The following is a 26927-nucleotide window of genomic DNA, read 5'->3' on the forward strand; positions in this document are numbered from 1 at the left end:
CATGCCCAGCCCCAGGAGGCGCTTGTTGGAGGTGTTCACGGGGAGGCCCAGAGCTCGCTTAATAATTTTGCGGAGGATGACTTCGAGTGAATCCTCGTCTTGCTTCCGCAGGTGGAGGTATGGAGTCGAATATAGAATTCGGCTGGTTACAAATGCATGCGCCAGCCGCAAGGCGTCCTTACATCGTAACCCCCCGCGCTTGTTAGAAACCCGGCGGACCAAGCGGCCCACCTGGTCCCCCACCTGACGGAGTTTGGCCAATGTTGTTTCTGACCGTCTGTTTTGATGTATGAAGAGCCCCAGTACCCGGACTTCGATATTTTCAGGAATTGGACCTGTCTCAAGAGACAATGAAATTTTGGCTGTGCACTTTGGTGAGGGGCGTACGTGCACAAATTCAGACTTTTGGGTGGAGCATTGGAGGCCGCAGCGGCGAGCATAACGGTCCACTATGGTCGCCGCCTCCTGCAGGTTGGCCTCAATGTCTCCAAGGGAACCCTGTGTAGCCCGCAGGGTGATGTCATCGGCGTACAGCGCATGCTGCACACCGGCGACAGCGCCCAGCTGGGCCGGTAGGCGCATCATAGCCAAATTGAACAACAGGGGAGACAGCACCGCGCCCTGGGGTGTACCCCTGGTTCCTAAATGAAAAGGGCCATGTTCGTTATCCTGGACTCGAATGTAAGATTGTCTGTCGGTTAAAAATTGCCGAATGTATTGAAAGGCGTTTTTGCCGCAGTTAGTTTGAGAGAGGTGGGTGAGAATGATCTCGTGGGCAACGTTGTCGAATGCACCCTTCAAATCCAAGGCGAGTACGACCTTGTCATTGTGAGGGCATTCGACGGGGTCGAGGACATCCCGATTTAGTTGTAGCAGGACATCCTGTGCAGATCTTTGTGGGCGAAACCCGAACATGGTGTCTGCGAAAAGGTGTTTGGATTCCATGAACTCGGACAACCTGTCACGTACCATCGTCTCCATGAGTTTGCCCACACAGGAAGTCAGAGAGATGGGGCGGAGGTTGTCCGTGTTGATGGCCTTGCCAGCTTTAGGAATGAAGGTGACCAGGGCGGTCTTCCACTCGATGGGGAGTGGCACTTCCCCAAGCCAGATTGAGTTAATGTAATTCAATAAAGACAGGTATGCCAGGTCGGGAAGGTTGGCTAACAATTTGACTGTAATTTTGTCCCGACCCGGAGCGGTGCCGCGTTTCATTTTTGCCAGGGCCGCCCTCAGGTCGTGGAGCTGGAACGGTTGATCCAGCTCAACGTTCTCAGAACCTGCATAAGATACGCCGGCCCGCGGGGGTCCTGTGTGGTGCACAAGTACTGGTCCCGGAGCTTGTGCGCCAATTGAGTTGTGTTGCCCTGAAAGCTGTGTATTGCTCTTTGGAGGTGTTTTTGAGTTTCCATGCGTGTTTGCGTTGGGTCAATTAGGGCGCGAAAGAGCCGCCACGTGTTCCGGCTGGACATTTGCCGCGCGGCTGTATTGCATCGGGCCACCCAGTTGGAGTCGGCGAGTTGGGCCGCATACTCAGCCGCTCGTTGAGTGAGCTCGGCGATGCGAGCTTTAAGTTTTCGGTTGTGCTTTTGCCGGCGCCACCGACGGACGAGGCAATGCCGGGCCTCCCAGAGGTGGAGCAGGTGGCTGTCCACATCCGAGACCACCTCTGAGAGTTGAATTTGAGTTTCGGAGGAGCGAAGGCAAGAGACCAAATGTTGTGACCAAGACTGGTAGCCTTGCTCATGTATGGGTGTGGTAGTGTTATAATTTTGCCTGAACTTGGCCCAATCTGGGAGTCGGGCTTGCGTTGTTGGTCGTGCGAAAGGATGGGTCCTAATCATTGTGTTCAGGAGGCAGTGGTCGCTGCCGAGGGTTTCCTCGGTGTTGACCCAGTCTGCATACTGAATGTTGCGGGTGAAGGTCAAGTCCGGACAGGTATCCCTAGTCACGGAGTTGCCGATACGAGTTGGGTGGACTGGGTCAGTGTGAAGAGTGAGGCCCAGCGTTGACGCAAGCTCCGCCAACTTGCGTCTCCGCTTCTCTTCACGACAGTAACCCCACATCCGAGCTGGAGCGTTGAAATCGCCCACAATCAGGAGGGGGTTCCGACCCGCAACTCTCAGCGCGCGGCTAAAGAGGTCCGCGAATGATACATTCGGCAATTTCGGATTGCAGTATACATTGAGTATGTGTAGCGGTGCATCCTGCTTGCGCAGTGGGAGGAGGGTCACCATTACATATGAGTATTCAAGTTGTATGTCTAAGTCGACCTGGTTGGCTGTATAATTTCTATGGACTAATAGACAAGACGAGGGGTCCTGCTGGAACGTCGTATAATTTGTTAGTGCGGCGCCTTTCCCTGGCTCTTGGAGGGCAACCACGGCTGGCAAATGCTCAAAGGTTGAAAGGAAAAGTCGGAGGTCGGCCCGCTTGGAACGGGACCGGAGCCCCCGACAGTTCCACTGAGTAATCGTAATGGGGGAAGCCGATTTGGAAAGTAGGGAGCGCCTACACCGGGGGTGTCCCGCCATGCTCAGATTTAGAGGTGAGAGGTGGAAGTGAGGCTGCCCCCGAGCCAGATACCAGGGGCTGAAGCTCAGCACCTAGAGGGGGGCAGCTGTCTTCGTCATCGTCAAGGTCATTTACTCGGCGGGACAATCTGGAGGGCCGACCAGATACGTCCTTAAGAGGACCGGCTCTGCGAGAAAGGCGGGTGTTAGTCGCGACGTGTTGAGCGATCATAGAGGGGATAGCCTCCATGACTCTAGCGATGAGGCGTTCCATCGCTGTCTCCAACAGGGAGTCAAATTTGGAATTTAGACGGGCTTCGAGTTCGGCAAGGGAAGGTTCCAGAGCCGGCGTCGCCGCCGTCTCGCTCTCCATAGCGTCCGTGTCGGAGTTACTAGGGGGAGGGGGAGTTGTTTTAGCCTCTAAGGCTTCAATTTTGGCAAGTAGCATCTCGTTTTGTGCCCGGAGAGAAGCTACAATGTTGTGGAGCTCAGCGTCAGCCGCCGAGCGAGGGGGAGGGGAGAGGAGGTGGGAGGAGGAGGCAACCCTGCCTGAACCGCTCACCTGTTTGCCATTTTTGACGGCGTTGGCCCAGGAGCCGGTCGCGCCATTGTTGTCTTGGGAGCGGGCTTGCTTCTCCTGGCCGCCGTGTGGGGGCGTTGGTGGCACTTGACAGCTCTTGGCGTCCTTCCCGCTGGTAGGCGTCTGCCGTTTTGAAGCATCGCTGCCGATGCTGCTTGGGTGATGTGGCTGCCTGCCTGTCCCGCTGGATTTCCCGCCCTTAGGGGCGGCTGGCTTGGTATGGCGATATTTTGCAGTGCAGTCCCGCGAGTTCGTGGCATGGCCACCACCACAAACCGCACATTTTGGCTGACACTCGTGAGGGGTCCGCACCCCCTCTTTTACGGGTGCCTGCTGTCCACACAGGCCACACGTGTCTTGGGTTGGGTTGGGGCAAGAGTCCACCCGATGGCCGACAGTTCCACACAAGCTGCAGGCCGGAATAGAGGGAGCGCGCAGCGTGAAATACACGCATTTCCAAGGTTCTAGTTATTCCCGCCTCGACCGTGTTTATTTATCGTTGGATGCGATTCCGAAATGCCAAAATTATGTCGTTATGCCAATGTCTTTTTCAGATCACTGTCTTTTGAAATGTACAATCGGCCCTAGAAATCGAAGGAAAAAATTTGTGTGGGGACTGTGGAAGCTAAACTCCAAACTCTAGAAGATGAAGCTTTAGTTGAAATAATTGCAGGGAAGCTTAAGGAGATAGAACAACGGCCTTGCACCACCATTGGAGAGCAGTGGGAATGGTGCAAACAAGAAATTAAGATGAAAGCTATAGAAAGAGCCAGTTGTATTCGACATGACGAAAAGCGAGAAGAAGCTTGTTTAAGGGCGACACTAAATCAGTTAATAGCGCACGAGTGCAAAGTGCCAGGGGTCTATAATGACGATATCAGAAAACTGAAAAAGGAAATTGAGTTATTAGATGAAGATCGATATCGAGGAGCGCTCGTTCGCGCCAGGGCCGAAAGATGCGCAGCAGGCGAGACGCCCACTAAACGGGCTCTCGGCCTCGAGAAAGCGCATGCTCGTCGAAACGACATAGAAGAAATAGAGTGCAACGGCAACCTCGTGACAGATAAAGACGGCATTGCACGTGCGTTTTACGAATACTATCAGCAACTGTTTGCATGTCGCGACATGAACATGGACAGGTTTAAGCGCGTGTTTCTTTCTTCCTTGCCACGACTAGATGCTGACACAACAGAAAGGTTGGAGCTGCCGATTTGCGAACTTGAAGTTGAGCGTGCCATCGATAATCTAAATCCAGGGAAGTCGCCAGGGCCTGATGGCTTGAGCGCGGCTTTTTATAAAGCATTTAAAAAAGTGTTGTCCCCATTGTTAGCTGCAGTATTTAACGAAGGCTGCGATCTTAACTTGTTGCCGCCTTCTTTTGCGTCGTCACATACTGTACTAATCCCTAAAACAGAACAAACTGAGAAATTGAGATTGGTGACGTCGTACAGCCCAATAGCCCTAACAAATGTTGATTACAAGATACTAATGAAAGTACTAGCAGCCAGATTACAGACCGTTATTAAGGAGATTGTTGGGCCTCACCAGACTTGCGGGATCAAGGGAAGGACCATTGCTACGAACATACACAAGGCGAGATGCGTACTGGAGTGTTGTGATGCAACATGCGGTAGCGTTGCGGTTCTGCAACTCGACCTTGAAAAAGCGTTTGATTGTGTTTCACATGATGCCTTGTTTGCAGTTCTAGATTACATTAATGTGGGTTCTGTTATCAGCGAGGGTGTAGCCTTGGCGTACCGAAACTGCACTGCAAGATTAATTGTCAACAAGGAGCTTGGTGCACCCGTGAACGTGCGACGTTCTGTGCGTCAGGGTTGCCCCCTCAGCCCGCTTCTGTTCTGCATTTATATTGAAACTTTGTGCTTGTCAATCCTTCAGAATGAATCTGTACAGGGCTTCCAAGTCCACATGACGGAGGTCAAACTTTTGGCGTATGCTGATGACGTAGCCGTCTTCAGTACGAACAGAGAGAGCTTTAGCGTGGCAGTCGAAGCCGTGAAAGATTTCAGGACGACCACTGGAAGTCCGGTGAATTGGGGAAAGTGTCTAGGGTTTTGGCACGGAGAGTGGCCATCGACGCCTTACACGTTCGCCAACGTGACTTGGGCCACAACGCTGGTTAAGTACTTGGGTGTGCCTCTAGAATGCTATGAAGACAGTGAGCCATTTTGGCGCGATCAAGCCCAAGAAATACGTGAGAAGGCTGACAAATGGAGCGGTGTGCAACTGTCTATCTTTGCACGCGCAACGGTGTGTAATCTGTTTTTTGTTGCCAAGTTGTGGTATGTAATGCAAACGCTTCACTGTTCCAGGTTAAAGATTCAGAGGCTGCATCGGGTATTTGCCGCTTTTGTTTGGGCGTCGAATTGGGAACGGTGTAGACGGGATAACTTGTTTCGGCGTGTCAAAGAGGGGGTCTTGGGCTAGCACACTTATTCGCCCGACAGCTCGCAAACAGATTCATTTTCTTCCGCGACGTAACTGATCCATTTCTGCGCACTATTTGCCAAGTAAGGCTCGTGCGGGCGTTGCCAAATTTTGTTGTTGCCACAGAAAGTATGCCAGGGCGCCTCTTTGGTTTTTTAAGAGAGGTCGTAAACAGCGTCAGAATTTTGACAACTCGTTTTTCGATTGAATATTTGTGTTCAGTCAATAAGAAAAAATTTTATAAGGATGTGTGCCATGATTTTTTCTCCGTTCCTGTGTACAGAGCCTTGTACAGCGGCTATCCGGGTCAAGATGTATTGAAGCGGGTCAAAAGGATGCCAGTTTCCCCAGGAGTAAAAACGTTTTTCTTTAAGCTGCATACTGGAACGTTACCGTAAAAACATTTCTTGAAGAGAGGGGTTTTTTTCTGCCATGGGGGTCACTTTGTTTAATATGCAAACAGTCTGAGACAATAGATCATGTTTTTCTACACTGTTGGGAGGGGGTTTATTTTTGGGACGTGCTGCAGAGAACCCTTAAAAAAGACTTATCTTTAGATACACACAGCATCAGGTTCCTATCAACAGATAACGAAGACGGCATACCTTTTGATACCGTCATGTTAATCGGTCTGCACAGCCTCTGGCGGTCCCGGATGGCTGGGTATCATTTAGACACCGATGCTCGCCCTGCAAGGCTCTACTTTCGTGAAAGTATGCATGCCTTTGTTGAAATGCACAAATTGAAGAGTACAGTTCCAGAATGGCTGCCAAGATTAGAGCCCTTGATCCATTTGAGAGCATTTTAAAACGACAACGTCATCCCACCTAAGGATGATAGCTTCCTTATTGCTATCATTTCCACGTGGACTTTTGGCTGTGAGTTCGCTTAATTTTTCCGTGTACGATTTTGTACTGTGTAAGTGTCCGGAAATAAAGAAAAAAAAAAAGTTCGTCTCTCCCGGGCAGCCGTGATCGTATAGTGGTTAGTACCTTGCGTTGTGGCCGCAATAACCCAAGTTCGAATCGTGGTCACGGCATTTATTTTTTGCTTTTCCGACCCGTATCACCCCTGCTCTGCTCTCCATCCTCCTCCTCCTCCTCCGTGCTTTTTTAGAACCAGTTCGTCAGGCATGGCGCTTGCTCTTTCCCTGTGCCGTTCGTCCCTCCCGGGCAGCCGTGATCGTATAGTGGTTAGTACCTTGCGTTGTGGCCGCAATAACCCAAGTTCGAATCGTGGTCACGGCATTTATTTTTTGCTTTTCCGACCCGTATCACCCCTGCTCTGCTCTCCATCCTCCTCCTCCTCCTCCGTGCTTTTTTAGAACCAGTTCGTCAGCCTTGGCGCTTGCTCTTTCCCTGTGCCGTTCGTCCCTCCCGGGCAGCCGTGATCGTATAGTGGTTAGTACCTTGCGTTGTGGCCGCAATAACCCAGGTTCGAATCCTGGTCACGGCATTTATTTTTTTCTTTTCCGACCCGGATAACCCCTGCTCTGCTCTCCATCCTCCTCCTCCTCCGTGCTTTTTCAGAACCAGTTCGTCAGGCATGGCGCTTGCTCTTTCCCTGTGCCGTTCGTCCCTCCCGGGCAGCCGTGGGAATGGTGGAATCTGGCACTCCAATTCGTCCAAAAACTCGGGTTGGCTGACGGAGGGAGGAGGGGCTGACCGCCACTCTCTAATACGGTCTTAATCAACACCCTTCCTAATTTTACAAGGCGTGTTCACGTCCTCCTCTCCAGAGTGTCCACGTCACACTACGTCAGGGTGTTACCGGCGGGCGCCTCCGCGCATTCTTGTTGACGATGAAGTTCGCAATCAGCCGCTCCCTACTTTCTCCGTCGCACTAGAGTTTGTAAACTCTCAAAAAGTACACAAAAAAGTGTTAGAAGAAGCCCGCACCAAACTAGATTCTTTCGCAAGCGCGCCAATTGAAAATAAAAGAAAAACCCGGTGACAGTCCGGTCGAGCAGGCTGTCAGGCTAAAAACCGCTGCCGTTCCAGGGGGTCGAGCTAAGCGATCGTCGAGTCGGGTTGTGCCAGCCCGACTGAAGAGGGTGGGTTGACTCGCAGCCCGCACCTCAAACTGCACTTAATCCTCTTTCGCGCTCGGTGACAGCGTTTTCTGCAGGGGAGATCAGAAGCTGGCTCTGGCTTAGTACTCGTGCGGTGGCGCCTCGAAAGTCGACTCGCTAGTATCGAGTTCACCTAAAGAGGCAGTCATAGATTTGGATTGACTTTGCTGAACTCGTCCCCGCCACAGACGGATTCATGTAAACAAGGCTACTGTGCCGACAAACTTCCTTCTCACTCTCTTCTGGGCACGTCACACGAGTGATGAACTTCAAGTTGGCCATTCAGCTGTTTCGCGGCTGACGGTCAGTACGAAGGAGCGCGCCTCCACTTTTTCTCGTTTGCCGCGCGGCCGTACTGAAGGGGAGTGCGCGCGGTGCACCGTTGCCGCCTCGATACTGCTTCGCTCTTGTATGTACTGCGCGCCCATGAATTGGTGCACGGTTGATAGGCATTAGGGCGCTCTAGAAATAGGGCAGAACAAGGTATTGTCCTGTCAAGACTCCCGTCTGTGAACTCGATGAAGCCCTGTGTTGTTCCTGATCGTGTATTAGTGCATTTTATTGCAGCCGGAGCATGCTTTGATTTTTTTGTAACCTCGAATAAACGATTTTAAAAGAATGAGCTCCTAGCTTCAAGCTGTTAACAAGAGCTAGCCACAGACTACTGCGCACTAATTTCAATGTGTATTGTATGCGTGATCAATTGCAGAAAAGCGAGTGCGAAACACTGTTGGTTATTTAACAATAAATGGATTTGCTGCCTTCTCAGCAACCCTTGAAACTAACCGCGGTGATTCGTGCCAGAAACCGTCATCATAGTCAGCTTGACTATGCCCTCACCGTAAAACAGCGCGCTTACACGGGACGAAGAAAGAAGACACGCACACACACAGCGCTGACTTACAACTGCATTGTTTATGCAGTACAGTGGCATGACTATGCCACTGTACAGCAAATTCCCCTGCTATAATTTCCCACTTACCTGTCTTGTGTCAGCTCCAGCCGCCTTGTATCTAAAATATCCTAAACTCATCCGCCCAACCAACATTTTGCCGCCTTGAGAGAAATATTGTAGGCTATAACGTGCTGCCTAATTGTAGCGCCGAGTAAGGGCCGCAGGGGTCTTCGACGGAGGACTGCTCTCACGTCTCTCAGGGCTTATCACACTTTGTCAATAAACGTTTATTCACTCATTTGAGACCCTGAACGCATGTGTGCCAAGCGCCCAAGCGCCGGGCACTGCAGCACGGCGTACACGGACGCGAGACGCGCGTAAATATGTAATGCGAACTGAACTCGGACACTTCGCAGCAGCACACGCCGCGCGCTCTGCCGAATGCGTGCCTGCCGTAGCTGATCTCACATAGGGAAAACAAGATATTCGAGAAGGCGCTGGCACGGCGCCGAAAGTAACACGCAGCGCGAATTGCGGCGCTCTTTCGTACTGATCTCAGCCATGTTCAGCCGTGAAACAGCTGAACGCCGCACTTGAAATTTATCAGTCGTGTGACGTGCCCAAGAGAGAGTGCGGGCGCAGCTTCTCGTCACTCTCGCGCAGCTTCTCGTCTTTCTCGTCACTCTGTGCACCCTCGCAGCGAGCGCTCGACGGAGATAGCAGCGCCGCGGTGCGGCCCCACAGCCGCTCCTTGCGCCGTATCCGTGGACCGCGTATTTTTGACCGCGACTGTACATTAGTTGTACACGGGAAGAGTCCACACACTCACATTTAGCCTGCCTGCATATCCTGCACCAGTTGTAAAAGGGCTAAGCGCGCCCAAATAGCAAGACCTAGCATGTTTCACTCTAAGTCATACACCCGACCATGCGTTCAATGGGTGTTCCTCAAACGCGCCTGAAACAACGACCTTTCGTGGCCTCTAATAAAAAAAAACCCTTCGTGGCGTATTCATTCCTTGCCCACCTGGCGCAGTGGGGCTGGGTTGGAACCCAAATGGCCGCTATTTTCTGTTTACAGGAATTGTGGGATTTTTTCCGACTGACGACGGGCGACGCCGGGATTTAAGCTCAACGAGCTCCTTAAGCCCGGCCCACATGGAGCGATTTTCTAGCGAAAAATCCGCGAACGGAAGCCCGGCGGCGGCCGTGTGGCCGCCGGTGGCCGTTCGCCGCCAGCCAAGCATTGCTGACACGTTCGCCTGGCGGTCAGCCGCTCACCGGAAGCGACGAATGCGAGCTGTCAGCGCGGACCAGTGAGGGCGCTCTGCTCTCGCATCTAGCTTCCTCCCATCGCTTTCGATTCTACGAAGCAACCACAATCAACGTGGCGTCCAAACTTGCACGCAGCGATTATTAAGGCGCGTTCACACTTGTCAAAAAATCCGGAGAGCGAAACGGATTCGGCCGCTTTTGACGCCGACCGGGGCGGAAAGCGACGCGGCAAGGTCGATCGGTCCAGACCGATTTCCGCCGCGCGGCTACAAACATGGCGGCGCCCTTAGAGGCCGGACCGCTAGCTTCGGACTGAAATCTCGCTGTTGCTGCCTTTTTCACTGCGTTCACTGGACGTAAATGGAGCGCCGGTCTTTCGTTTCGTCTACCCAGCAGCAAACACTGTACACCAAATAGCCAGATAAAAGTAGAATATAATCTTATACAGTCACCTTCAAAATTAAACAATACACATCTTCAGCCTGGTTTCCGCGATCTGAAAGGTAGTCAAGAACAATATATAGAACACTAGTACATGCAACTCGCGTAGAGCCACATAATACTACCCAAAGGAAGCGCTACCAGAGTTTGTACAACGCAACTCAAAGAAGTTCGTGGGAAGCCGAACCACAGCAGTTTCATGTATTCCTCAACATGGGAGACTGAGGAGAGAAACACTTTGTGACAGGTCGTTCTTTGCCTTTGTTCTCAGGCTCCGCGAGAAGCATTGTTCTTGGCCAGTCGCCAAGAGGTAGCTGCCTCTTGGCGAAAAAAATGGCCTCGCTCTTCTTGTACGTCAATTACGCTGCCAGAAAACTGTATAAATACGTTGCAATAGTTTTTCCGAAATAAAGCTTAAAGTTTAGCTTCTCTGTCCGTGCCGTCCCTCTTCTTTCTTGTCCGTTGTCCTTTTGCCCTGGTTCCTCTTAAAGAAAAGAGAGAAGGAAGTCGTTCTGTTCAGTACCCGAAAGACTGTTTTTGCAAGAGCGGCGATTTCGAGTACCCAGCCCAAAGGGCAGCTGTCAATCCTAGATTGTCGAAAGAGGGAAGAACTTAATTCCACTCTCATTTCTCTATACTCACGTCATAATTCCCTTTATGTGTTCTTCCGCGGTTCAAGCACTGCCGAGATTTGGCCAGTTTGTGAACCTCGGCGAGGTTCTGGCCCAAATTCCGCGAATGACATTCACCTTGCCTAGACGTGCGCCACTATCCTGCCTGCTTGAAATCAAAATGAGAGCAGATATTCTCTGCAGAACAGTTAATTATTCCGCTTTACTCGACGACTACGATCTCATTTTGTAAGAAGTTAGTGATAATCTGAAATGATGAGTATGGAGCGCACAATAAAAGAGGGGGGGGGAGGGGGGAGGCAAGTTATACATAATAATAATAAACTCTCACAGCAGACGAAAGATGTGATTAAGAAACCACGAAGCACGAAAGCCTGCCGCTCCTGAAATGTAGCATAACTGCCCCAGTTCTAAATGATAATCAGTAAACATAAAGTAAACGTCCTAACGAAGTATATCACGTTGAAGTAAACTACAAGGAAGTAAGGAAGTAAACTGTGGTGAAATGTCTCAAAAAAACCGTTTCACGAACGACCCGGAATCGTTTAATTGGCTGCAATGCCGTATTGTGTGACACCACAAAAAAAGGAATGCGCTGACCTCACCCTCTCAGACCAGCAGCTGTTACAGTTGACAGCTGCGCCCCATCTTCATCCCTCCCGGTCTGTAAGAGGTTCGCTGGAAACCGCTCAAGGCCTCACTTCGCATGGTGGGCGCCGTTGATCCGGACAAAGGTCTGTCAAACACTTCTCCTCACAAAGGCGCGCCCATGGTGAAGTTCATGGATGCATCCATGACAGGCGAGCCAAGCCGCTGATTCCCGCTTGGTCGGACCTGTGCTAGAGGTCTGTTCGGTGGAAATGCACGGAGAGAACTCCTGCCAACCGCCACTGCACAGACGTTGCACAAGCCTGGCCAATCAGGAACCGCGTATCAAGGCCGGGTCTGGTCCTTGCCCTGAGGCAAACCTGGACCGCCACGCAATCCAATCGGCCCGAGCTCGAATCCGGTGGGTGATATCTTCACCACGCCCAGGTTGGAACCCGCAGCCTCCCATCGCACAATCATGCGGTTCTGTGCCGCACTCATGGGCTGGCTGGCATTGTAGGGTTACATGGGGCTTAAATGTTTGGAAGGTCTGGGGGAATCCGTGGCATTCGACTCCCTTTGCATAATTAAACTACTAGAGCTGCCGCCGTGTGCGTACCATGAAGCCGGATGGGTGAAGGGTAGGGACGTGCCAGTATTGGCCATTTTTGAACTGTGCATTAAGTGTACGTGTATTCGGTTCTTTGAACGAATAAAATTATTCGTGCACCAAGTTGTTCGCATATAATCGATTATATTCGTAATTTTTTAAACGCTTCAAGAATAATACGAATATAGGAGAAATATTCGAAGGGTTAATGGGATTCCGCGACATTCGACGCCGTTTTAACAACTCCAGGATTAGAGCTGTCGCCATGGCCGTATGATGGAGCTGGATGAGAGAAGAGTAGGGATGTGTGAATGTATAAAATTTATGAGCAGCGATTCAAGCAGTCATTGATTCGATTCATTTAAGGAATCGATTTGTGAACGTCTGAAAATTTTTGAAACTAATGAAACATATTGTGGATATTTAAAATGCCGCTCGTATGATTCGCTAGGAATTCGAGTTGGACACGTTGTAGTTTTCTTTGACGAGTGTGTAAGAAACTTTAGATCAATATTGATATATGCCTTCGAAGAGACAGAAGTAGTGCATGTACTAGAAGAGTAAGAAGTTAGTCGTCTCTCGCTCTCGCGCTCGGACCACTGAGGGACCGCCGCGATTATATAATTTCATCTGGTAGATTCCTCTGCTAGAATGTGAATTCACAACTTTTCTTTCTCCGTATTTTTTGTTTTGTACAAATTCTAGCTCTGCGTTCCAAAATTTTAAATTTACTCCATTCCCTGTACATGAGTGCGTTTGTATCCGCTATGCACCCTGGCCAATCCCCCGCCGTGGGTATGTGCCATTCAGCCTGAGGACATCATCATCATCATCATCACCGCCGCAGTTTTTTCGTCTGCTCCGGTGTTCTGTTTCGCGTTGCACGGTACAGTTTGGTGGAGCAGTGCTGGGTACGCTTCCCGACCTGCGCACTCTGTACAGCGTCACTACGGACCTCACACCGGTTCACCAGTGACCCAGCCGCCGTCTCTGCGCAGAGTCGCCTGAATTTTGTCCCCTTCCCCCGCTAACAAGGACGACCCAGCCTCGACCGTCGAGTCCAACTGCCTTGGCCACTGACACCAGGCGCCTGGCGCCGATCCTTTGCCACCCACCGCGAACACCGCCATCTTTTCACGTTGACGTGCTCGAAGACGCTGAGGATTGGCTGGAGACCTTCGAGCGGGTCGCACGCTACAACGGCTGGTGCGACGACCTCAAGCTCAATAACATATACTTTACCCGGGAAGAGTATGCCCGGACGTGGTTGGAAAATCACGAGGCTACCCTGCCCTCCTGGGAGACGTTTTGCCGGAGTCTCCTGGCCACGTTCACCAACGCTGACCGCCGGGAGAAGGCTGAAGCTGCGCTGCACTCCCGAAATCAACGCATGAACGAGAACTTTGTTGCCGAGTGCAGCTCCACGTGACTGCACCATCACTGCCATTCCGGAAAGGAGGCCATCAGCCATTGGATGTCCCGGCGTGACGTCACATCGACTGAGGCTACATAATCTGCGAGAGCTTCATCAAGCATCACTTGACAGCTACGGTAGCGGAGACGACGGCCGCGCTATATCTTCCGCCCATATTTTGCAGGTTGGCTAACAAACATTTTCATTTACTGCATGTAAAACTATTCAGTGTGAATCCGCTGCCATATTGCTGCCAAGCACTTTGATGCGCGTCTTGTTTTAGAACTAGTGTGCCTTTTTGGGTTGTAAAACGTCTGAGAAATGACGAAAGAACTTCAGAAAATGTTTGAAGACTTGAAGCGTGAAATAAAACAAGAGTTTCGCGACATGAAAGAAAGTATCGAGGGAGACCTCAGGAAAGATATAAGAGAAATTAAGACTAGCATGGGCTTTATTAACCAAAGCTATGAAGAAATAAAAGATTCCGTGAAAAGAGTTGAAATAGAGAACAAGGATCTGAAAGAAACAATCAGAACACTGCAGGAGGAACGTCAAACTCTGTGTGCACAACTAAAGGAACAAGAGTCTAGACTCGTGCAGAACGAACAGCACTCACGGTGCTTCAACATCGAAATCAAAGGAGTGCCACAGATAGACAGCGAAAATTTACAAGAACTGTCCAAAAAACTGGCTCAAGAAATTGACATGCCTCTGGAGGACTGTGACATTGAGGCTTGTCATCGTGTTCAAACTGCTGGAAATACTGCCTCCCCTAACATAATTTTGCAGTTTACACGCAGAGCTCGGCGAAACTCTTTCCTGGAAAAAGCTAAAAAGTGCAGACTTACGGCAAATGACCTGGGGCTAGAACCAAACAACCAAATCTTTGTAAACGAACACCTGTGCCCAGCCATGAAGCGCCTCTTCGGTGCTGCAAATGCAGCGGAAAAAGCGCAGGGCTGGAAGTACGCGTGGGTCAAGAACGGAAAAATTTATGTTCGCAAATCAGATACCACACCTGTCATCCCTATCACCTGCGTGGATGACATGACCAAGATGGTGTAAATTTCTTGAACCTATATAACTTGTTGTCCAGCCAATATGGGCTTCCTACCACAGGAAATTCATAAATTGGTTCTGACCAAAAAACCAGCCCTATCCTTTTTTCACCAAAACGTTCGCTCTTTAAAAAACAGGAAAAGTGAAATGAATGCCTTGTTAGATCTTTTCGGAGTGTCATTCACGGTGCTAATGCTTACGGAAACATGGTATGAAGAAGAATCGGCTGTATTTTACTTACCAGATTATCAGTGTTTCTTTCGCAATCGTCAGGACAAGAAAGGGGGTGGTGTTTCCATTTTTGTAAAAGCGAATATTATCTGTGATACCGAAGAACGATTCTGTGCTGTCACACCTGACTTTGAAGTGCTCACCTTGCGCCATCTTGATAATCTGTTTTGCGTGGTGTACAGACCACCATCGGGTACATTTAGCAACTTTCTGACCTTTTTAGACGAAGTTTTTGAGTATGCTGTGGAACATAAAGTGAATATATTTTTGGGTGGAGACCTGAACGTCAACATGCTCATACCTACGCCAAACCAGAATGAACTGAGCCTTACTATTTCTGCATATGGGCTATCGAATGTTATCACTCATCCAACACGGATCACAGAGCAAAGCTCTACTTTATTAGATGTGTTTATTACTAATGTTGACACTGACACAATATTCGCTGCAACTATTTATACTAGCATGAGCGACCATCTGGGAATATTTCTATTAGTGAATAAGCCCTTGCTGATCAAATGGAATACAGAGCAAACTACTTATCGCCAAGTAATTAATCCTTCTCGCCTTGAGTCATTCCGCTGCGCAATCGAGCACGAAACATGGGAGTCCGTCTACACACACAGTGATAGTAATACTGCATATTCAAAATTTATAAGCATATTTAAAGATATTTACCACCTACATTTTCCGTTAGTGCAAGTAAAGAAACCGAAGAAAGCGCGAAAACCTTGGTTAACGCGAGAATTACTGAATATGATTAAGCATAAACATGCGTTGTTTGCCAAATTTGTAAAAACAAAAGATTTAACAATACTTGCACAATTTAGGACCTATCGAAATAAAGTTACATCTAAACTGAAGCAGGCTAAAGATTCTTAATAAATATGTTCCGGGGTGAATGCGCAGAACGCCCAGATGCTGTTAGGCGCAATTTGAACCTATTATTACATCCCGGCATCAATGCATGTACGCTTAACTCCCTTACACATGAGGGAAAGCTACTCACCGGCACTTTTTTGGCAGATGGTTTTAACCGCTTCTTTATTGAACAAACTAAACACTTTAATCAGGACGTGAGTATCTGCCGCAATTACGCTGAGTACGTGAAAGGTAACGACAGTACGCAATCTCTTTTTTTTGCCCCAACTGATTCAATTGAAGTTTTCGCTTGCATAAATAATATCAAAAATAGCAAATCATAGGACTCGAATGGTATGCAAATATTGCCTGTAAAGCATGTTCTTGACGTCATTTGCCCTGTTGTTACCTACATATACAACCTGATTTTATCCACAGGCGTTTTTCCTAAAGAAATGCAGATTGCCCGAGTGGTACCAGTATTTAAGCATGGAGATAAAAAATTACTCAATAACTATCGACCGATTTTCATACTACCTGTGCTTTCTAAAGGTATTGAAAAAATAATCCACACCGGAATTAAATCATATTTTGATGACAATCGCTTATTACTTGACTTCCAGCATGGCTTTAGGAAGCACAGGTCTACTGAAACGGCGCTTCTAACACAGAAAGAAATTATAATAAAGTCTTTCACAGAAAATAAACTCGCCATTGGTATATATATCGATTTTTCTAAGGCATTTGACCTCGTTAATCATAATATTCTTCTTTTTAAATTAAATAGGTATGGTGTACGTGGCGTAGCGCTAAATTTATTAGAATCCTACTTATCATACAGAGCTCAGTACGTAGATGTAAACAGAGCAACTTCTTCTACCCTCTCTATAACATGCGGAGTGCCCCAAGGCAGCATACTTGGGCCATTACTGTTTTTAATTTACATAAATGATATTTTCCACAGCACAAGTAGCGCTCATATAGTATCATATGCTGATGACACATCTTTTTTTATCACAGGTACTTCCGAAACAGACATTGAAAAACAAACAAACAGTGCACTTACTGAACTCGGCTTATGGGCAGAAGCAAATTATCTGCGAATAAATCCGATAAAGACAAAAATTATGTTATTCCGTCCTAAGGGAAAGAAAATATCACATCCTATCAAAGCCGTATTCGATAATCAGCCTATTGAACTCGTTGAGTCTGTAAAAACACTGGGAGTAACCTTTTCAAGCAATTTATCTTGGAATGCACTCATAGAATACATTCGTTCTAAAGTTGCCTCAGCCCTGGGTATACTTGCGCGTTTTAGACACATCTTTCCAACAAAGGTAAAAATCATGCTTTACAATGCGTTAGTACTTTCTCATCTTCAATATTGTAACATAGTTTGGGGCACAACAGGCATAACTAATCTTCGAAAGATACATCTGCTTCAGAAAAAAGCAGTGCGATGTATTGCCAATGTACCATTATTTTCTTCTACCACTAGTCTTTTTGCAAAGTATGAAATTCTTCCCATATTCGCATTTTATACTTACAGACTACAATTAAATTATAGACCTCAATTAAAACACCCCAATAATCTCATCATTTTGCTTGCACAACTCAGAGAAAACACCAGCTGCCGTGACACGAGACATAGAGAAACCTGGTTTGCCCCAACACCAAGAGCCCACTATATGAATGAATCCATATGTTATAACCTTCCAACTCTGCTGAACAAATTAATCCAAGAAAATTTTGATATAACCAACAAATCACAACTTGAAATTCTGGAATATTGCCGGACAAACTGTTTTCCTTGAATTTCAGGTGCCGTTTATTATTTTTATTTAATTTTATTTGCGGTGTTCTTTTGTGATGATTTATGACATTATCCTTTTTTGTGTGTTCGTTAGTGCATGATGTGCATAAGTGGTCTGTAAAATGCTGATTTATGTATTTTTTTTTCAGCAGTGAGTGATGTATTCATCTTGTAGATATATATTTTTTTATGTATGTATGTACGTATGTATGAGTATAGCCATCGTCTTCCTCCTGTACTGTCGGGAATGTAAAGGAGCCGGGACCCTTTGTCAAGCTGTCACCGCAGCTTTTAGTCCCGGCTCCTCCTTCGTAACAAAGGAAATAAACTTCAACTTCAACTTCAACGTGCGCATGTATACCGAAGAGATGGCCCGTCTTTTCAAGCGCGCCGGCCCCAACATGACAGAGGAGAAGCTGCGCCATCTCATGCGTGGTATTAAGCAGGAGCTGGTCGCGGGCCGCGTTCGCAGCCCACCCCGAACGGTGGCAGAATTTCTAGCCGAGGCGACCGTGATGGAGACGACGCTGCAACAGCGGGCCCGCCAGTGCAACAGGGACATCAACAGCATGGTGCCCGAAGGCTTTTCGTCATGTCTCGGCGGCAGTGGAGACACCTTGCGTGAACTAATTCGCTCAGTTGTCCGGGAGGAACTTCAACGGATCTATCTGTTCCAGGTTGCGCCTGCGCCGCTGGCAGCGTTGACCGAAGTCGTCAGGGACGAGGTGCGACAGATTGCGCAGGCACCTCCTGTCCCCGAAGCGCCGCCCCGGTTCGATGACAGACCCACGTACGCATCCATTGTACGTTGCACGACTGGCTACGGTCCCATTACCCAAACGCCTGGCGTGAGCAACATCGGCATATGTCACGCAAACGTGTCTGGCTACGGTATGACTCCGACGACCCCCGGTAGAAACATCGCCGCATATTCCGCAACCGCATCTGCTACAGCTGGGCCGCGCCCTCGCAAGTCGGATTTGTGGCGTACACCGGACCGCAGGCCTCTCTGCTACCGCTGTGGGGAGCCCGGTCACCTCTACCGAGCATGTCCGTACCGCCAAGTGGGCCTTCGCGGTTTCCATCTCGACGCAGCTTGCCCTCAAAACGGCGAACGACCGCATGAGATTGCGCAGCATCTCTGGGCACGCCAGAACCCTGTCTACTCTGGAAGGCGCGAGTACCGTTCGTCTTCGCCTCTCCGTTATCGCTCTTCCAGCCCTGGCCGCCAGAGTAGCTCTGCTGGCCATCGCTCGCCGAGTCTGCGCCGGAAAAACTAACACCAGCGACCGCTGGAGGCAAGGCCGCTGACGTCGGGACGTGCAAAGATCCTACATCGCAAAACACTCGAGCCGACGATACCTGGACAGAGAGAGGCAGCGACAGTATCAGATACGCTGTATCCGATTTGCCTGTGACAATTGGTGACACTGAGATTACCGCGCTGCTCGATACCGGTGTGATTATCTTGTCATGAGCCGTGCCTTTCCTTGAGAACTTATGAAGGTTCTGACACCGGGGACGGGGACCCCCATTCGCACCGCTGGTGGCCACCTAATTTCCCCTGATGGGCAAGTGCACGGCTAGAGTTGGGATTAGTGGTTTCACGTACGTTGGTGAATTTGCCGTACTCCCTGAGTGCTCCAGAGACTTAATTCTGGGGATCGACTTGCCGCAGTGGAACGGCGCTGTGATTGACTTTCAGGAGGCACGTGTCAAGTTCTCGACCAAACAGATCGGGGCGCGCTTTGACTGCCGCGATCCCGGCAGCAACGCTCTGTACATTGTCGAGAACGACGTTACGGTGCCGCTGCGGTACAGTGTTCTGGCGCTGGTGCTGAACGACCTCTTTCACGACTACGAGGGCCTCGCGGACGGCCATACTCCACTGGTGCTTAAGCTGGGACTTCCCGTTGCAAGACGTCTCGTGCAACTACGAGAGGGCCGTATCCACGTCCTCCTGACTAACTTTGCCAACGAATATCAGCATCTGACCAAAGGCATGGCTATTGCCTTCCTCCACGACGTTGCTGAGGTTCCAGGTTTGTGCACCGTGGGAGGACCCACCACGGAGTATGCTGGCCCAGATCACGTTCTTCACTCAGTCAGAATAAATCCTGCCCTGCCGTCGGTTCATAGGGATCTTCTGCCGGACCTCTCGTTAGACTTTGTGGACTGTTTCGCTACGTGCTCGAAGATCGGCTGAACTCCACTCGCCAAGCATCGTATCATCACTGGCGAGACTACGCGACCCGTCTGCCAGCGCCCATACGTGTTTCCCCGGTAGAGAGAGAAGCCATTCAGAATCAGGTTGCCGAGATGCTTGCAGACGATGCCATTCAGCCGTCCACCAGTCCATAGGCATTGCCTGTGGTTCTTGTCAAAAAAAGGATCATACTCTGTGTTTCCGTGTTGACTACAGAAAACTTAACAGCGTGACCAAAAAGGACCTTTACCCGCTGCCCAGGATGAATGACGCGCTCGATCGATTGCGGAACGCCCGATACTTCTCGTCATTAAATTTTAAAGCGGGTACTGGCAAATCGAAGTGGATGAGACAGACCAGGAGAAGACGGCTTTAGTGACGCTCGACGGCCTCTATGAGTTTAAAGGGCTCCCATTCGGTCTGTGCTCAGCACCGGCCACGTTCCAACGCATGATGGACACTGTTCTCTCCGGCTTGAAGTATCAGTCCTGCCATGTGTACTTGGACGATGTCGTTATATTTTCGACCACCTTGACCAACACTTGGAGCGGTTGCGCATTGTGCTACTAGCACCCCAAACCGCGCAACTCACCATCAAAGCCGAGAAATGCTGTTTTGGCTTTGAGGAACTTCGCTTTCTTCGTCACGTTGTCAGCGCACAAGGTGTTCACCCGGACGCTGACAGGACCGCTGCAGTCTCAGGTTTTCCACGGCCAACTGACAAGAAGGCCGTTCGCCGGTTTTTGGGCCTGTGGTCCTATTATAGGCGCTTTATTCAAGATTTCTCGAAAATCGCCGAAACACTAAACGCGCTGACCCGTGACGACACGCCCTTCCTGTGGGGAACCGACGAAGAGGCTGCATTTGTCGAGCTTCGCAGCCGTCTGCAAAGCACTCCAATACTCGGCCATTTCTACGAACATGCTGCCACGGACATCCACTCTGATGACAGCAATGTTGGCCTTGGTGCAGCGCTGATCCAGTGGCAAGACGGTGCTGAACGGGTCATCAATTATGCTAGTCGAACACTTACGCGCTCCGAGATCAATTATTCCACGACGGAGAAAGAAGGTCTTGCAGTGATATGGGCCATCTGTAAGTTATGACCGTACCTCTACGGACGACCCTTCTCTGTTGTAAGCGACCACCACTCCTTATGCTGGCTGGCGAGCCTCAAAGACCCCTCAGGACGCTTGGCTAGATGGAGCTTACGCTTGCAAGAATACGACTTAACAGTAGTTTACAAGTCTGGCCATAAGCATCAGGATGCGGATTATCTGTCGCGCGAGCCTATCCCAATTAATACCGAAGATACCACCGATGATTTTCCTTTCCTGAGCTCTGTTAGTACCACCAAAATGGCGCAACTTGAGAGGACGGACTCTGAGTTGGCGCCGCTCATCGATTACCTCGAAGGCATTGAAGCTCCCATTCCGGGAGTTTTTCTTCGAGGGCTCCACACCTGCACTTCACGGTCTGGTGTTCTCTACAAGAGCAACTTTGCCAACAGCGAAGAAGCGTTCCTACTTGTCGTACCATCACAGCTGCGGCCTGAGATCTTGTGTGCCTGTCACGATGCTCCATCTGCCGGTCACCTTGGAGTCAGCCGTACACTCGCGCGGATCAGACAAAAGTATTGTTGGCCCAGATTACTCCCATCAGTGCGGGCCTACGTAAAAACATGCCGTGAATGCCATAGTCGGAAAACTCCTCCATTGAAACCAGCCGGATTTATTCACCCCGTCGAACCACCGCAGACCCCTTTCCATCAAGGGGGCGTGGACCTCCTTGGTCCATTTCCGAAGTCTTCGTCTGGAAAGCGTTGGATAGTCGTTGCGACTGACTACCTCACACGGTACGCTGAGACCACGTCTCTTGCCAAAGGCACTGCTGCTGAAGTGGCACAGTTCTTCGTCCTCAACATTGTCTTGCGTCATGGAGCACTCGCCGTTGTTGTTACTGACCGGGGAGCTGCTTTCACGGCCCGTTTAACCCAGTCCGTGATTACTCTAACGCACACGAGCCATCGACGTGCTACGGCGTATCACCCGCAGACAAACGGGTTGGTAGAGCGACTCAACCGCGCACCAGTCGACATGCTATCAATGTACGTTGACTTCGAGCATCGAACTTGGGACACCATTCTGCCGTACGTAACGTTTGCGTACAACACCGCCCTACAGGAAACAACCCGACTGAACCCTTTCAGCTTGTCTTCGGTCACCAGGTGACCACTCCGTTGGATGCTATGTTGCCCGCCGACCCTTACTGCAACTCTGACGCTGACCTCGACGTAGACACCTTCGTTCAGTGTGCTGAGGAAGCGCGGCAACTGGCACGCCTGCGAATCCACCGTCAACAGGAGACTGACGCTGCTAGGTACAACTTTGGACGCCGTTTCGTCAGTTACGCACCCGGTGACCTTGTATGGATTTGGATGCCTGTTCGCCGCCGCGGGCTTTCTGCTGCGCCGATACTTCGGCCCTTACGAAGTCGTGCGCCGCATAAGTGATGTGACTTATGCAGTTGCTCCCGCCTAGACAGCTTGTTTATCGCGCCGGTCGCACTGAACTGAAGTAGTGCACGTTGTTCGCATGAAGCGTTACCACGACCGGCTACCTGACGGAACTGCGGTTCACTGCAGCTGCGTTCTAAGCTTTCGCTGACTTTTCTCTCCTAGCCGCATCGTATCGATGCTGCAGAAGAGGGGGGTCAGTGATACATGCCTTTGAAGAGACAGAAGTATTGCATGCACTAGAAGAGGAAGAAGTTAGTTGTCTCTCGCTCACGCGCTCGGACCACTGAGGGACCGCCGCAGTTTCCTTGTCTCTGCTCCGGTGTTCTACTTCGCGTTGCACGCTACAATATTATATGCAACGGTCAGAAAGAAATAAATTTCGAGAACAGGTAGTAGTTCTATTTAGCACCCGAAAGGCGGTTTGTGCAAGAGCTGCGATTTCGAGTAGACAGCCCAAAGAGGACCTGTCCACCCTAGATTGTGCGAAAGAGGGACGAACTTAATTCAAATGAAGCATTCTTTTCGTCTTTTATTGACAATTCTCTATACTCGCGTCATCCTTCGCTTATGTGTTCTTGGACAGCTCAAGCACTGCCGATTGTTGGCCAGTTTGTGAAGCTCAACCAGGTTTGGACGCAAGTTCCGCGAAAGCCATGGACCTTGCCTAAAGCTCCTCCCCTATTCTGCCTGTTTGAGATCAAAATGAGAGCAGATATTCCCTGCAGAACAGATTTTCCGCTTTAACCGGCGTCTATGATCTCACTTTTTAAGTGGTTAGTCATAATCTCAAATCAATACGGAGCGCACGATAAAAGTAGGGACTATGTATGTTATTCAGGATACTAATAAACTCTCATCGCACGAAAGATGTGATTAGATGTGCACCTCCAGAAATGTAGCATAACAGCACCGAGTGTAATGATATTCAGTGAACAAAGTAAACGTCCTAAGGAAGTATATCACGTGGAAGTAAACTAAGGAAGTAAGGAGGTAAGTACAGACGTTTCCGTCACAGCCGCAATCGCTATTTCTACCTTCTCTGAGTGTATGCACCCTCTGAATATCACCCATGAGCTTCCCGCTGAGGGCACTATTTGGTTTCTTGACCGAAAGCTGGTTTCTGTGAAGCATGTTTGCTGGATGTATGAGCCAAGAGATGAGAAGCCCCCATTAGTAATCCCTTTCGTCTGCGCATAGGTCAAGCGAGGAGCTTTGAAGACGTGCTTTTCAAATGCAGTTAGCAAGTCCGGCACATGCCTGATAAAAAGTCGTTTTTATAAGCAGGCGGATCGCCTCAGAGCAACAGGATTGCCGAGACACATGCTTCGGTCGCTGAGAGCTTGCATCAGCAGCAGAAGGCCAAGAGGACTTTAACTGATGGAAAAAGGGGCAGCAAGGCAGTGATGGTTCCATATATCTACAAGCTGTCACACTACCTCAAAAAAGTAGCACTAAAAGGGAGTGAAGGTGTCTATGTCTGCACCGGAAACATTCTCCCGCCTTTGCAAGGCCCCCTGTCCTAACAGCAGGTTTCAGAATAGTTGCACGATTCGGCATAGAAACCCCTTTGTGCCGTACACTGAGGAAATAACCTACAAAAGCCCGCTTTATTGCGTCAAGGCGTACATTTGCCAGTCAGGCAGATGCTTTAACGAGTGGTTAAGCGAACACCACAGGGAAGTTCGGGATTTCGGTTTTAGCAATTTGGCACGGCACTGTCGTGCTCATAAATGCAAGCCTGGTTTTAAAGAATATGACGTGATTGGTACAGATGCGGATAGATTAACAAGAGAAATTATCGAGGCCGTCACAATCGAAAGAGCTGCACCTGAAAGCTGCGTCAACAGTCCGTCATTGTCGCTGACATAGAAATATATGAAATTTTTAGACTGAGGGCAGCATGCCAACCGGTGAAACGGGTTGAATTTGCTTTTTAAGGTCATTGTTCACAAATTTACTTGTCTAATCTGACACGTATCGTTTTTCTGCAGGAATAAATTCTATGTGGAGCGAAATAAAGCCTTAGTGGAAGTTAGCGCTTGTGTTTATAATCTGAGTTCTTGCTGCGCTATGGAACATAACACATAACCAGTAGACTGAACCATCACCTTGGTAAGGAAGTCAACTAGGGTGAAATGCCTTAAAAATTGGGTGACACCGCAAAAAAAGGAATGCGCTGACCTCACCCTCTCAGACTTGCAGCTGTTACAGTTGACAGCTGCGCCCCATCTCATCCCTCCCGGTCTGTAAGAGGTTCGCTAGAAACCGCTAAAGGCTTCACTTCGCATGGTGGGCGCCGTTGATCTGGACAAAGGTGTGTCAAACACTTCTCCTCACAAAGGCGCGCCCATGGTAAAGTTCATGGATGCATCCATAACAGGCGAGCCAAGCCGCTGATTCCCGCTTGGTCGGACCTGTGCTAGAGGTCTGTTCGGTGGAAATTCACGGAGAGAACTCCTGCCAACCGCCACTGCACAGACGTTGCACAAGCCTGGTCAATCAGGAACCGCGTATCAAGGCCGGGTCTGGTCCTTGCCGTGAGGCAAACCTGGACCGCCACGCAATCCAATCGGCCCGAGCTCGAATCTGGTGGGTGATATTTTCACCACGCCCAGGTTGGAACCCGCCACCTCCCATCCCACAATCATGCGGTTCTGTGCCGCACTCATGGGCTGGCTGGCATTGTAGGGTTACATGGGGCTTAAATGTTTGGAAGGTCTGGGGGAATCCGTGGCATATGACTGCCTTTAGATATTTACACTACTAGCGCTGCCGCCGTGGGCATACCATGAAGCCGGACAGGTCAAAGTAAAGTGGGGACATGCCAGTATTGGCAATTTTTGAACTGTGCATTAAGTGTACGCGTATTCGATTCTGTGAACGAATGAAATTATTTGCGCACCAAGTTGTTCGAATGTAACCGATTGTATTTATAATTTTTTGAACGCTTTAAGAATAATACGCACAGAGGAGGAAAATTCGCAAGGTTCATGGGATTCCGCGTCATTCGACGCCTTTATAATAACTCAAGTATTAGAGCTGTCGCCATGGCCATACGGTGGATGGGATGAGAGAAGAGTAGGGTTTGTTAAAAATTTAGGGACAGCGAATCAAATATCCCTGATTGGATTATTTGAAGGAATCGAATGGTGAACGTGTGAAAATTTTCGAAACTAATCGAACATTTTTTGGATATTTAAAGTGCCTCTCGTATGATTCGCTAGGAATTTGAGTAGGACACGTCGTAGTTTTCTTCGACGTGTGTATAAAAAAACTTGAGCCGTTTCGTCACTGAATATAAATCTGCCGCGATTAAACTTCGCTCTTTTATAGTCGAACCGTTCATAAAGTTTACCCAGAGCCTCCAAACTTTGTCGACCTGGCAGCAGTAAGTCAGGTTCACAAAGCCCACTTCGAAACCAGGTCTGAGAGATAAGACACATCAGCAGCTATTGACACAATTCTTTCCAGTTTTAGCGACACTTTTCAATTTCATTAAGGAGCAAGCAACATTTTTCTCGCGAGGTTTCGTCCTCAAAAACACAGCTTTACTTTGTCACATATTAAACGAACTTTTTGTAAAAAATGTCAAGAAACTTTGGTAAGGAGGTTCATTCATAAAATATTCGAAAAGAATTTCGAGGAGCAAGCACAGGACACAAAGCAGTCTGACGCAACGAATATTTGGTACGTCTTATACACTCTACTTCGAAATTAAACAAGACACACTCTTTAGCATAGTTTTAATGGCCGAAAACACAGTCGAAAATATTTATTTTAAGCCCATAGGGCATGTAACTCGCGTAGCGCCACAAAGACCTGCGCTGCCTAAAGGGAGCGCTGCTAGGGTTCAGTTCAACACAAATCTCAGAAGCTTGAGGGAATCTGAACCATAGCGAGCTTGTAAAATCCTGGACATAGTAGGCGTAAGAGAAAAACATTTTGACACCAATCTTCCTTCGCATTTGTTCTCAGGCGCCTAGGCGCTGCGCTCGGGCGCCACAGATGTGTCCATGGGGATGGGGTTTAAGACAGGAATATTGCCTGTCTTTGAATTCTACGGGTGCCGAATACCAATGTTTCTATAGATGGAACATTTGCGTCAGACTGACTAGCAGTGAAGGGCGCAAAGGCATTTCGACTACTTGTAACTACGTTTGTTCTGTTTTCTTTATTTCGTTTTTTTTTTCATCTGCGAAAGGGCTCCACAAACGCAAGGCTGTGCGAAGGCCCAAAATCATCTGTTAGCCTATAATAACCCAAATTCTTTAGCCTGTTGATTACCATGCATTCAAAACTCCTGATCAAAGTGTTTGAATTTCCAGACCTCGTCATTAATTGGTCCTTGAACGCAAAAGCGTAAAAACAATTGAGGTTCTTTAAGAAAAATTCATTACATATTATTAGATTTGAGCCAACTTTTATAATATCTGAGCGTTAATGTCCACAAAAAGGTGTGCTAACGCGCAGGCGCAAGCAGAAATTCAAGTGAGAAATTCAAAACTTCTCTATCATGCGTGAATGCAGCATTACGACCGCATACATTTTTGGCTGTTTTCCGTTAGGTCTAGCTTTTGCACGAATATATCTTTTCGTGGGCGTCCTGCATCTCTGGGAGCTTATACTTTGGCCTTGCGTTCATAATTATGTTGGGGAAGTGCGTCACTTGAAGTAAGCTAGCAGTTCAAGTAGATGTGCTGGTAGGAACTAAAATTATTCACATTTGGTGCTTTGTATCATATATGCAACCTTGGACGTTAATAGGTGGATTAA

General features: G+C 49.0%; 1 non-coding gene across 1 annotated transcript; it reads left to right on the forward strand.

The window, feature by feature from the left end:
• Positions 1–6924: 6924 nt before the first annotated feature.
• Positions 6925–6996, forward strand: TRNAH-GUG (transfer RNA histidin (anticodon GUG)). Its single transcript has one exon. It is a non-coding gene; the product is annotated as a tRNA-His (tRNA).
• The last annotated feature ends 19931 nt before the right edge of the window (positions 6997–26927 follow it).

Source organism: Amblyomma mixtum, chromosome 9, assembly GCF_055824585.1.
Source record: "Amblyomma mixtum isolate Tamu chromosome 9, ASM5582458v1, whole genome shotgun sequence".
NCBI classification, from domain to species: Eukaryota; Metazoa; Arthropoda; class Arachnida; order Ixodida; family Ixodidae; genus Amblyomma; species Amblyomma mixtum.